Source organism: Marmota flaviventris, chromosome 12 (genome assembly GCF_047511675.1).
Source record: "Marmota flaviventris isolate mMarFla1 chromosome 12, mMarFla1.hap1, whole genome shotgun sequence".
Taxonomy (NCBI): Eukaryota; Metazoa; Chordata; class Mammalia; order Rodentia; family Sciuridae; genus Marmota; species Marmota flaviventris.
This window is the reverse complement of record NC_092509.1, coordinates 44,459,239-44,473,158: the sequence shown is the minus strand read 5'-3', so window position 1 is coordinate 44,473,158 and position 13,920 is coordinate 44,459,239. Positions and strand designations below refer to the sequence as shown.

The following is a 13,920-nucleotide window of genomic DNA, read 5'->3' as shown; positions in this document are numbered from 1 at the left end:
TGGCTTTTAAAATTCTCTCCTTATTCTGTATGTTGGGCATTTTTATTATGATGTGCTTTGGTGTAACTCTATTGATTTTGGTATATTTGGTGTCCTGTAGGCTTCTTAAATTTTGATTTCCGATTCATTCTTCATGTTTGGTAAGTTTTCTGATATTATTTCATTGAATAGATTGTTCATTCCTTTGGTTTGAACCTCGATGCCTTCCTCTATCCCAATAACTCTTAAATTTGGTCTTTTTATGCTAGCCCATATTTCTTGGAATGTTCTGTTTATGGTTTCTTACCATTATCACTGTGTTTATGTTCTTTTCAAGATTATATTATATATTTTATCTTCATTGTCTGATGTCCTACCTTCCAAGTGGTCTACTCTGCTGGTGATGCTTTCATTTGAGCTTTTAATTTGGTTTATTGTTTCTTTCATTTCAAAGATTTCTGTTTGGTTTTTGTTTTTTTTAGAACCTCTATCTCCCTGTTGAGGTGATCTTTTGCTTCCTGTATTTGTTTATGTAACTCCTTGTCGAAGTGATCTTTCACTGCCTGTATTTGCCTCTTATATCTTCCTTGAGCTCACAGAACATTTTAACCACATACATCCTGAATTCCTTCACTGTAATTTCTTTTGCTGTGGCTGCCAATGATTCTAATAATGTAGTGTCTTGATTTGTTTGTGGTACTTTCTTCCCTTGTCTTTTCATGTTGCTCATGTGTCTTCCTTTCTAGCTCTGTGGGTCTAGGGTGTTATTGTTTTTACCCTATAGGTTTATAGTGCTCTTGTAGGGTTCCAAGATGTCTCCTTTGTGGGGAAGGACAATGTTAACAGATCCCAGTATCAACAATACACCACCTATGAACAATTCATTGTTATTAAGACATTTACAGTTTAGTCTCAATGTACAGAAATGTTGGATTCAATTATTATCTAAAATAGAATCAGTAGTTTTGCAAAAAAAAGTTTACAGTTTCTGATGGTAGACAATAAACTGGGGGTGGGGCGTAGGATGATATGCTAAGGAGGTAGGATATGAGGACATAGAGTTAATACATCTTAGGAAGAGTGAAAGAGAAATCTAATGAAGAGGGTTAGTAGCAAGAGAACAGACAGGAAGTAATTTAGGGTAGATAGTACATGGGAAGACAGTAGAGTACATAAAACAAACATATATATATATATATATATATATATATATATATATATATATATATATATATTAGAAAAATGCAGGATGTTAAAATAGTAAAATTTGGAGGAGGGAAGAAAAAGAAAAAAAGAAAAGAAAAAAAAGGGCATATACAACACCTCTATATTATATTATTAAGATGACTCAGTCCTCAAAATCCTTTTCATGTAAAGTTCTTGGTTTCACATATGTTGGAGATGTGAGGGCGGAGGATGGAGGGGTAGAAGAGAAAGAGAAAAAATACTTGAAGAAAGAAACCAGTTGTTGTTGTTACTAGTTTTAGAGATCCGTATTTTTCCTGCTTCTTTTCTCTTCCAATAGGTGGGGTTTTCTGTTGTAAGGGTGTATCTGCCCTCAGGATGGTGGAGGTAATTAGGGTGGGAAGACTGTCCTGGTATAGGGCACCATACAATTTATAAATATTAATACATTTATTTCCATATATTTTCTAAATATGGTCAAGAGAAAAAAATTCAATCCCATCTGTGGAATGATACATTTATTTGATTTTTATCAGAGAGTGAGTCAATCAACACTAGCCATTTTAAAAAATACCAGTAAAAGCACATTTTTAGCATGAATAGCAAAAAGCACTAGAGTTATACATTTATCCAAGCAGTTCCCAAATAGTTAAAATAATTTTTTGAAAGTTAAATTATAATACAGTTTTGGAAGTCCAGACATTTTTTCTATAGAAACAATGTAACTATTCCATTATTAGGTCAGTCCATAAAAACCTTGTAAAATCATATGCATAAATAAGACTACTGCTTGAACTACACTAAGGTAGAATAATAGTTTTTCCTTCTATATCATTTTCTGACCCTATCCCAAGTCCCAGGCATCACTGCCTAGCATGAACTTTGTTCACTTCTCCAAGATCATCTCTCATCAATCTCATACCACATACCCTATGGGTCAGATATGCTGAACTACACCAACCTGCAAGCCCTTCTCCCCTCTAAGACACTGCTTGCATGCCCATCTTTTCCTCTTTTTGTAGGTCACCTCCACTCAGTCTTCTGATCTCAGTTTAAATGTTACTTCCTTAGGAAGGTCATCCCATGTCTCCCACTGAGTCATGTGCTCCTGATGTATGTAGGCTCTCATATCATCCGACACTTCCCTATTATCATTTACCATACTATATTATAATTACTTGTGTCAATCTTCCCATAAGCTCCATTGTATCAGGGATTCATTGTATTTGCTATTATTTTAACCCAGAGCTTAGAAAAGAAGGCCTGACATATTGAAGCCGCTTATACATATTTTTATATGAATGGATTTTCATAATAAAAAAGATACTTCAATGCATTCTTAAACAGATCTATGGAATGTTTAACTTCATCTCCAGTCATTACCAAGGAAGAAGGCTGTTTTCCAAAGACGGCTTCCCCATTCCTGAATTTACCACAAGAATTATTTATAGGGAGAAACTCTCTAGTTTCTTCTCCATTGCTGGTTTATAGTCACTTGAATGAAGCATCAAAATTCTAGAAACAGGAATAAGTATATTTTCTAATAGGACTTTTATCTCCTTCTTACAGGAAATGTCATTTATTCTCACAGCTTTTACTACCAACAATGAAATACTGATTTCCAAATCTGTATCTCTAGGCCTCATTTTTTTCCTTATGCTTAATATCCAAATTTCCAGCTATCAATAATTCTTGATCTAAACATCCCAGAAAGACACAGATTCCTCGGGTTCTCCCCAACCTTTCTTTTCTTTTGTGTTCTGCATTTCAAATGATGACAGCACCATCTAGTCACTGCAGCCTCACACCTAAGTTAGCTCACTATTGCTACTTAAATATGGTCCATGGACAAAAATTGCTGGCATCACTAAGAACCTATAAAAATTCTGAATTTCAGGCTCTGCCCCAGACCTGCTGCATCAGAACCGACCTTTTAATTCCCTAGGCAATTCATATGCACATAAAAATCTGAGTAACAATGGTCTGCACTTCCTTTTTTCTCTAGCCTTATACATCAACTCTGACACCAAGTCTATACAGTGAATTTAAAGAAGCACCACCAATGGCCTCTTAACTGATCTCATTCCTTAGTGCACTGGTTCTTACTCAGAATTTTAGAAGAGACACCTTATATATAGGTATAGTGAGGTCACAAGGTTGACTGGCTAAAACTGTGTATAATATAATGTTTTATCTATATTGCAATCTAAACACTGAGGATACTTATTTAAATGTCACATGGGAGAGCACACACAAAAAAACAAAACTTAGAACTGAGTTTGAGAATCACTTTTCTCATGTCTTCTTGTTATAATCATTTTCCACATTGACCTCAATTTTCTCTCAAAAGCACAAACCTGACCATGTCATATCCCTCTCTAAAATCTTTCAGTGGCTTCTGAACAGATCCTATACTTCTATACCTCTGCCTTTCTTTTTGTTAATATTTATTTTTTTAGTTTTCAGTGAACATAACATCTTTATTTGTACGTGGTGCTGAGGATCGAACCCAGAGCCCCACGCATGCCAGGCGAGCGTGCTACTGCTTAAGCCACATCCCCAGCCCTACCTCTGCCTTTCTGTTCATGCTTTTTGTTTTTTCCTTCCTCCTGGCAAAAAATTTTGTCAATTCTCTGAAGTCCTGCTGAGGAGTCAACTCACTAGAGAAGAACCTTGCATTTCACTGGCCTCCTTTGGGAAAAAAAAAAAAATGGAAAAAAGAAAAAAGAACTTCTCCCTCCCCGCAGTCTTCCCTGTACTTTGTTCATCACATGTTCATGGCACTTATGGTACTATATGAAGTGCCTCTGGAGTGTCTGTCTTCCCTAACAGACAAGGACTTGTTTAAAGAAATTCTCTATGTTGGTCACAGGCAGATGGTCACACTCAAAATATGTTAAAGGAATCAATTACCATTTATACTTGACATCATTAGAAGCTTTGGAATTTATCTTTGATAATGGGAACACATTTGTAAACTAAAAACTAGTGCTATACACCCATAAAATAAAATTATTTAGAAAATAAAATTTCTCAAGCTACATGCATCAAGGAACAGTGTAAGTTCAAATATGCTTGAGGACCTAATTCCACTCACATAAATGCAATTATCTTTAAATGTCCACAAGACCATCCTACTTCCTGTTCGACCAGATAACTGGACAGGAGACCCAGTGTTGGGAAAACATATAACAGCAGCAGCACCCCAGAGAAAAACCCCAGCGTGGCGTCTAACGACCCTCTTTCTCCTCTTTGTTTCTTTCACTGGCACGAAACGTTGCCGCCGGCGCCAATGCTCAAACCCTGCTGGTGGGAAACCTTAGCCCCAATTAGAATTAACTTCTTGGGCTCCGGAACTGACATATGGAAAAGCTTGCCCATAAACGGGCGATCTGTTATCTACCTTAGCCCTGCGACCTCTCCTTAGACATATATAAACACACAGTCTTTTGTAATAAAGTGGAAACCTCTTTGGTGATCTGTGTCGTGTGGTGCGGCGTCTTCCAGTCTTACACCAAGAGGTTAGTCTGTGATGGAGGAGGTAGAGGTCAGTTTGCTAGTTGACTTTTTAAATTACATATTTTATCATAAAGACTATAGTAAATTTAAAAAGTTTATCAATAGTCTAAAAATATAAAGCAGTTCATTTTATGCACATTACTTTTCAAGTGAAGTTAAAATCACACTGAAAATATCATTTTGTACTTAGTTACAAAATTGACCATACTCATACTTCCAATGATCATGTTATTTCAACAACCCAATGTACTGTAGTTCATTAAAATATTCACCAAAGTTCAATGACTTAGGACAATAGTCATCAAACAATTACTGTACGCCAGGCTCTGAGGCAGGACCTGACCATCTCAGGCCTCAAGACCCACCTGCCAGTGGCAAGGACTGACTCCTGTGCCCAGGGCTGCAGTGCAGAATGCTCACCAGCACTGAGTGGGGAGGGATGCCCCCAGGTTCTGACTGCTGTTCTACAAGGGTGAAAATCCTTCACCCTTTCCTGGACAGGAGACCAGGAAGCAAAGGGAAAACACCCATGAGGATAAGGTACAAGAGCCCAAAATCACACAGAATATTCAGAGAAAAGCAGTGACTAGGAATAGATAAAGCATAAGAACAAACAAGTACGAATGGGCTCCTTTCTTTTAAACCCCTCAAGAACATGGAATTATTTTAAGTACTTTGAGAGAATGGAAGTGGTAACTCAAGGTTGATTTAAAATGCATTTCTTTGATTACCCAGTTATGGTGAGCATGCCCACATTTTACTGTACTGTTTGTTAACTGCTAAAACACTCTACCCACTTATGTACTGAATTTTAATATTTTTACCTCACTAAGTTTGAGAAAACTCTTTAGGTATTTTGGATATCAATCCTTCATCATGCTTGATACAAGCATTTCTCCTGGTCCTGTTATTGTGACACATTCAAAATTGTTGATCTTTTTCTTGGTTTTCCAGTGTTCCAATACTTTAATCCTTCACATATATGATGAATGTTACATTCTATTTTCTACTACTTTTAAAAAATATTATATAAAATATATTTAGCTCTTGATACTAGATAGACCTGATAAAGACTTGATGTACAAAAATATTCACATACTAGCCATTGAGCTCCCTCTTTCAATCCTATTTACCATGCTCTCTGACAAAATCCAACAAGGAAATTCTTTTTCATCCAAACTCCACATTCATTTTAGTTCATGTTTCCTTACATTATAGTGCTGGCAAGAGAGCATGTGTCCTTCCCACTATCTTTAGAAATGGCCCTGAGATATCCACACCTTCTGTTAAAGGATTTAAGAATTAATAATTTTAAGGTATATATATGAACAGAAAACACATGGGGTGTATCAGTAATAAAAATTAGCTAATTTTAAAGTTCTAGAAGATACCTTCTAAATCCCCAAGACTAAAAACAAACAATTCAAGGTGTTTTTAAGAATCTAATATGTCATAGCCTTATGAAAGGTAATTGAGAAATTAGAAAAGTGGGCTTAGTCCAGCAGTTTGCTGTTGAGCAAGTCCAACTCCCATGTGCACTCTGGAAATTGATGTGTAGAGGGAGGCACATTTTTCTAGAGGTCACAAAAAAGGGAACATACTTATGCTAGTTTTTGAAGAACCAGGGACCTTAGGTGTCTTGCAATGTATTAGACAATCATGTACAACAAAAACCTGTCTCATCCCAAATATCAATAGTCACCCTACTTCAATAAATAGTCATATAATCCAAAATGACTTGCTTCTGATATTTAATGAAGGAAAGTCTTGCGACTTCCATTTGTCATAGCTATTCTTCTAAAGGTACCTGTTTTACAGTGGGAGGGTCAGTCATAGATAAGACTGTGAGGCAGCCCTGGCTATACAGGATGTTTTGCTTACTCATCCTGTTGTATCCCTCATGTTGCTTCCTATTCTGGGCTGAATCCCTTCCAGTAAAATCCTAGAAAGTTCCTGGGTTTTCATTATTTTCTTCTACCTCTGATTCAAAACCTGTTTCTCATAAGTTCTTAGAAAACACTTGAAAAGCAAAACATACTGTTATTAATTTCATGATGAGACAGAGCACTACTCTTTTCAGGAATAATCCACAGATACTACTTCTTACCACCCCTTCTATTACCACCCCAGCCCAGGGCACTACCATTCTTCACTGGCATCACCACAGTGATCTCTTATTTGGTCTTCCTGCTGCAATCTTCCCACTCATAGTCTATTCTCATAGAAGGTCTGACCAAAAGGAGACTATCTCAGTTCTTGGCTCCAAACTCCCCGAGGCTTCCTATTTGCTCCAAATTAAAGCCAAAGTACTTCCAAGGCCCACAAGGCCATGAAAGATACAAAAGGGGGAAAGCTGGAGAAAGAACATATTGGACAGAAAACAAGAGTCCATTTTTATCATGTTAAATTTGTGATGCCAATGAGACGAAGTTGTTGATGTCAAAAAGATATTTTCCTTAGGTCCCTCAGAAGAGAGCTTTAGGCTAGTTAACTAATTCTCAAATGGGGGTTATTCTGCTCCCAAGAGAAATCTGGCAATATCTATAGATATCTTGGTTGCCACAACTGGGGCAGAGGGATTTCTACTGGCACCTAGTGTGGGTAGAGGTCAAAGATGCTACTGTATATACTACAATGCACAGGACAGTCCCCCACAACAAAATAATTATCCAGCCCAAATATCAATAGCGCTACACCTAACAAACTCTGGGCTAGAAGTAACATGAAAGACTTGGGCAAAGAGATTACATTTAAAACCAAAAGTAAAGAGAAAAAGAGGAGGAATTTATCTCCATGAACCCTCTTTTAGAAGTCAGGGAAAAGCAGAAGAACAGAGAAGACAGAAGAGGGTTAACTAGAATGAGAAAAAGGAAACAAAAAGCCAGGACAAGAGTGTTTTCAAAAGGAAGCACGGTCCCTGGAGAACGAATGTCATGTCCAGTAACACTGGCAGGGCACTAAGAGGCCTGAGAAGAACAGAAGCAGCACACAGTGGGGAGTGAGAAACAGAGGTAATGCAGACACACTGGATGAAATCGCAGGGCAATTTGAAAGCTCTTAAATACATCAGTAAAGAGAAAAAACTAGCAGGTAGTTGGGTTCACCCAGTCCTGAGGCTTTGCCAGGTCAGAGACAACAAAGAGCTACAAAGAAAATGGGAAATTTGTAGGAAAATAATTTGAATTTGAGCATATAGGCTATGTTAAGAAAGAACTGATAATAGGGGAGCTAATGAATAGAGAGAAGTGGGGGTGAGGTTAATGATTGAGAGTTCCTCAAGGCTATATGTGTTGAAATTCAATTCCCATTGTGAGGTGTTAAGACACTAGAAAAAATCTGTGGAGTTTGGAAGTGGGGGCCTCTGGGAAGTGATTAGGATTATATAAAGTAATTAGCGTAGAGCTCTCATGATTGAATCTTGGTGGCTTTATAAAAAGAAAGACATCAGAAGGCACACACGTACACATGGGTTATACTTGTCTCTTGCCATATGATGCTCTGTGTAGCCTCAGAACCTAACCTGCAAGAAGGCCATTACCAGAGGAGGCCCCTAGACCTTGCAATTCCAGAACCAAGAGCCAAAATAAACTTACTTCTTTATAAAGTAGCATGCCTCAGATATTTTGTTACAGTAATAAAAAAAATACTAATACAGTGGAAATCTTTAAGTCATAAACATTCTTCCATATCAATAAATACACTTCTCTACTATGCTTTTAACTGTTCCATGATAATGTGGTTAGTTCCTTGATATAATTTTACTTTAATAATAAAAAGCTGCATGACCTAAGTGTTGGTGAAGGTGTGGAGAAAAGGGAACCCTTTTATATATTTGGTGGAAATGTAAATTAGTCAGTCATTGTGAAAAACAATTTGAAGATTCCTAAAGAAACTTAAAACACTACTATCATATGACCTAACCCCAAAATCCCTCTTCTGAGTATATATCCAAAGGAAATTAAATCACTACCTCATAAAGATATCTACATTCCCATGTTCACTGCAGCATTATTCACAGTCATCAAGGAATGGAAACAACAGAAGCGTCCACACACAGAAGATTGGTATATTGACCAGCTTTTCATTACTATAATGAAATACCTAAGACACAGTACTTATTAAGAAAAGAGGTTTGTCTAGCTTACAATTTGGGAGGTTTAAACACAACAGCACAGCACACGCACTGGTGGGAACTGTCCTTTAGCTGCATCATCTCATGGCAGATAACACTGTGGTAGTATATGTTGGGGCAAGTTTCTCAAGCAGGAAGCAGAAAGTTGGGTGGGACCAGGCTTGCTCCTTTTATAACAACACTTCGAACAGAATTCAAGAGGATACAGGAGAACTACCCTCTAAGAGCACTCCTCAACAACCTAAGGAAATCTGACTAGGTCCCACTTCTAAAAGGTTCCACCACCTCCCAATATTACATCCTAGGGACCAAGACTTTAAATGACATGAAATTTCAGGGACACAATTAAACCACACACTAATCATAGCAAATGGATAAAGAAACTGTGTGTGTGTGTGTGTGTGTGTGTGTGTGTTTATGTCTGTGTATATACATAATGAGTTATTATTCAACTTAAAAAAGTTTCCATTTGCTTCAAGATGTATGAACATGGAAGACATTATGAAAAGTGAAATAAGTCAGCTACAGAAAGACAAATACTACGTGATCTCACATACAAATGGAATCTTTAAGAAGAAAAGTTTAATACACAGACATAGACAACAAAATGGAGATTCCCAGGCAGGAAAGGAAAAAATGAAGATGTAGCTGAGTCAAGGAATACAAAGTTGCAGATATGTAGGACAAACAAGCTTAGAAATACAATGTAAAACAAGACTATGGTTAATACTATACTACATTAGAGACTTCTGCTTTGCTGCCAAAAAACCCAAAAGGATAGCTATGTGAGATGACTGATATGTTAATTTGCTTGTCTATAGTAAATATTTCACTAAGTATATTAAAATATGTTGTTCCCCTAAATACACATAATTAAAAAAATAAAAAATAAAGAGAGAATATTTGAACATAGCTCATCATCAAGAAAAAAAACTCCTTACGTAGTTAACAGTCTCTGTGTACTATTCCAAATCTTCAACTCATTTACTTTTCCAGACCAGGACTAAATGATATTTGTGGAAAATATCATGTTATTGTGAATATATATGACACATGATAGACCTAGAATAGAATATCAGTTCTTTCATTTTACTACTCTTGTGACTTTGAATTTTGAGTACTATTCCAATTACTAGGCCATCATCTGGTTCTTTAGCTTCTCTAAACCCAAATTTGCTCATCTAGTTAACAGGCTGTGGTAGGCAAAACACTGTCCCTCCCATATCCTAATTCCTAAAATCTCTGACTATGCTATATTACATGGCCAGGGGGAATGGAATTAAAGATGCAGATGTACCTTAAAATAAGGAGACTATCCTGGACTATCTTGGTTAGTCTAAAATAATCACAAAAGTCCTTAAAGGGGACGGAAGAGCAGAAAAATCAGAACCAGAGAGATGGCATTATGAGAAAGACTTAACCAGTCATCACTGGCTTTAAAGAGGGAGGCTGCTACAAATTAAGGAAGGTGGGGGTGTAACTACAGAAGCTGGAAGACAGGCAAACTGATTCAATCCCTTAATGCCTTCAGAAAGAAATGTAGCCCTCTCAGTGAGATTCATTTGGGATTCTGGCCTCAAGAAGGGTAAGATAACAAACTTAGGCTATTTAAGCCACAGAAGTTGTTTTGTGTTTTATTTTTACAGCAACAATGGAAAACTAATACACAAGTAAAATATACTATCTTCATAAATATCATGTAGATTAACCTAGATACTGTAAATAAAGTACCTAACAGAGTGCCTAATATATAGGATGCATTTAAATAGCTACTATTGATATTGAAAGTTTTGATAATACTAACAGCATCAAAACCAGTCAACAGAAAAAATAATGAAATGACTCAGTTATACAATTTGCTCAACTCTGTGACCTAAGGTCTCAGTTCTCTCACAAAACAAAATGAAAAAGCTAAGAATAGATGACTTCTGAAGTTCTTCTAGCTCTAAAATTTTATGAATCTAAAACCTAATTCCTTAATGACATATTCTACTTATTGCTAATTAACTGATTCAGAAAATCCTATTAAATAAAAATAATAGACCAAGCAGTTTTCCTTTTATGTTTCAACATTTTCGATATTTTATATTACTGAGTTACAGCCTTATAAAGTTGAGTCATGGCATAAAAATCACAGGCTTGCAAGTCAGGAAAAACATCTAAGTCATCTTGCTACTATTAAAAGCCTCAGAGTCAAATTAAAATTATAATAGTATCTTCTTAAATAACTCAAAGTATATGCCCACATATTATCTCATTTATTCTTTTTTTAATAGCTTTATTGATGTATAATTCACATATCATACAATTCCCCCTTTTAAAGTATACAATATAGCAATTGTAATATATTCACTGAATTTGGAAAGCATCACCACAATTTTAGAACATTTTCATCTCAAAAAGAAACTCTACCTATTTAGCAGTCACTGTGCACTCCTCCCCTCCAACCCTTCCAACTCATTAATCTATTTTTTAATCCCTACTGACTGGCCTACTCTGAACATTTTATATAAATGAAATCATACAACACATTGCCTTTTGTGTCTGAGTTTTTCACTCAGCATAATGTTTTGAAATTCATCCATGTTGTCGCACATGACAGTTCATTTTAATGCTGAATAATATTCCATGGTGTGAACAAAACATATTTTGTTTATTTATTCATCTGATAGATATTTGGATTTTTACTAACTATGCATTATTAGAATAATGTCACTCTGGATATTTATGTACATGTTTTGTGTGGCTTTTTATTTTTATGTATCGTTGGTGGATCCCTAGGAGTGGAAGTGCTGGGTAATGTGTTTTATCCTTTTGAAGAACTGCCAAGCTGTTTTCGAAAGCAGCTTCTTTCTCCTTTACAATCCCTACAACAACATATGAAGGCTCCAATTTCTCCACATCATTATCTGTTACTTGTTACTATTTTTGATAACAGTCAACTAGTGGGTTTAGTATGGTATCCTATGTAGTTTTGATTTGTTTTTTACCTGTGACTAATTAACACTAAGCATCTTTTCATGTGTTTATTAACCATTTATAAATCATCTTTAGAGGAATATCTGTTCAGAAATTTTTACTTGAGTATCTTTTTATTACTGAGTTGTACGAGGTTTTTTATTTTTTAAATAAATTCTGGACATAAGTTCATGATTTACAAGTACTTTATCCCATTCTATGTACCTCACCTAATCCTAGTGCAGTTACATGCACCAACAGATTCTGTATTGCTATCCCCATTTTGCAGACAGAATTGGTATGTCATATAATTAAACAATCTTGACAATTGGCAGTCAGACTCTAAAGAAAACTTACAGCTGTGTTGCTATTTCTATTAGTTTAAAGAGGTCATGTAGTGACAGCCACGTCATTGTGACACCAAAGTTAGGAAGGCTCCCTCTTTCAATCCTAAAGCTCTCCTGTATCTAAAAGCAGATAACATCACTTCCACAGCTATATCAAAGATGGTTTATTCATTCACTAAAAAAGTAGTAAGTGTAACATGTGAATGCCGAGCATTTAAATACCTGCTATTGATATTATTGAGGAGCATCCATGACACTGGGAGGTCTGAATGAGGAGAATGGATTTATCAATGAACATAACCAAATTCTTGTCCTCATTAGTTTCATAATTTGGCGGTTATGCAAAACCCCTATCCCTAAATTAATTCCCTAAAGGTAAACAGTCCTGACAAAGAAAGTTTTTATTCTAATATCTAAAGATACATCCTTAACTCAGGAATCATCATAGAGTTTCTTGAGAGGATAGGATAACACACATATCTTTTAAAAATCCAAAGCATGAAACTTATTTTGTGACCTAAGACAACCTTATTTTGAGTACTATTCCCATTACTAGGCCATCATCTGGTTCTTACAAAGCATTTTGTAAGACAGCAGTGCTTGATTTAATGGCATTTATCAAAATTAATTAAAAGAAAATACTTATATTTTTACCTTTAGCCAGAAAACCCTGATGGTTCATAGTCTAAATCATGGCAGTGTCCAATTCCATGCTGAATAAAAATGTTATAATAGCTCCATTAAACATAAAAAAATACAGTATTACAAATTCAACAACTTAAAAAGGTAGTTCTAACCATTTATAATAAAGGGTTCCTAACATAGAAGGACCTAATCATCCCCAGGAGAGAGAAGGCATAACCCTAAGTGGCCCATGCAAAATTCAAATTTCTTGATAGTGTAGAATTTTTTTAAGATCCACACAAATATTGCTCTCTAAATTACATCTATTTTCTTTTGTTATAAAAATATGTACTATCCTTAATTATGGTCAATAAAAGAATTTGTTGAGAATGATAGAACCCACAGCTTATAACTGAAACTACATTGATTTTTACTGAACTAATTTAGTAAATAACAGCCAGTGAGTACACACAGGAAGATGCACCATGCCTCCCTCATGGTTCTGAGTGCCCTCCGCGCACCACCTTGTACTAGGAGATGCACATGCCACTATTTAGTAAGCTGGGTGCCTAAGGATTATGAAGGTACAGGTTAAGCTGGAAAAGCAGGGCTCAAGGTGATCCCAGATATGGCTTAGTACAAGAAAGGCAATATCACAGTTCAATGCAGGGCTTTTCCACACTGTGAATTGGGAGGCTTGGGCTTTTCTGGAGGTATCTAAATTGCTGCAGGGTCAGAGGAAAACTGCAAGTGAGCAACCCCATTCCCCTCACTTCCCCCTGGTTTACACACTGAACTTCCAGGTATGTTTTCTGAAGACTGTGATAAAAAGGGTCTGAAAAAAGACCAAAAGGACCTCTTGGTCAGGAAGACAAGATGTACATCAGATCTGAAAAGACAAGGTGCGGACAAATAGGAGAATGAATAATGAAGTGGGTGAGGAGCCCTCAAAAACAGGAAAGGGTGCGGCATTAGCCAAAGGCCAGGGTCAGGTCTTTATCCACAGAAAAGAATGCCTATTGCAGAGTGGCTGCCTCTGCTTAAAGGAGAAGCAAAGGGATTCTTCACCCAGAAGCATTCAACTTCTGAAATCCAAATTCCAACATGCTACTTAGGGACTGCAATCTCTTGCCTCCTAGACTTCTATCGCCAATCCTCCAAAAAACAGCCAATGTG

The 13,920-nt window shown here is 36.3% G+C and overlaps 1 protein-coding gene across 15 annotated transcripts in view; it reads right to left on the bottom strand.

Annotated features, from left to right (window-relative positions):
- Znf438 (zinc finger protein 438) overlaps window positions 1-13,920 on the bottom strand; it is a 194,530-nt gene that overhangs the window by 166,626 nt on the left and 13,984 nt on the right. Inside the window, exon 2 of one of the 15 annotated variants that reach the window (XM_071599919.1) lies at window positions 4,632-4,691. The exons of the other annotated variants lie outside the window; for them this stretch is intronic. The gene's annotated coding sequence lies outside the window, so the exon portion shown is untranslated. The remainder of the gene's footprint in view (window positions 1-4,631; window positions 4,692-13,920) is intronic. 15 annotated transcript variants of the gene reach the window in all.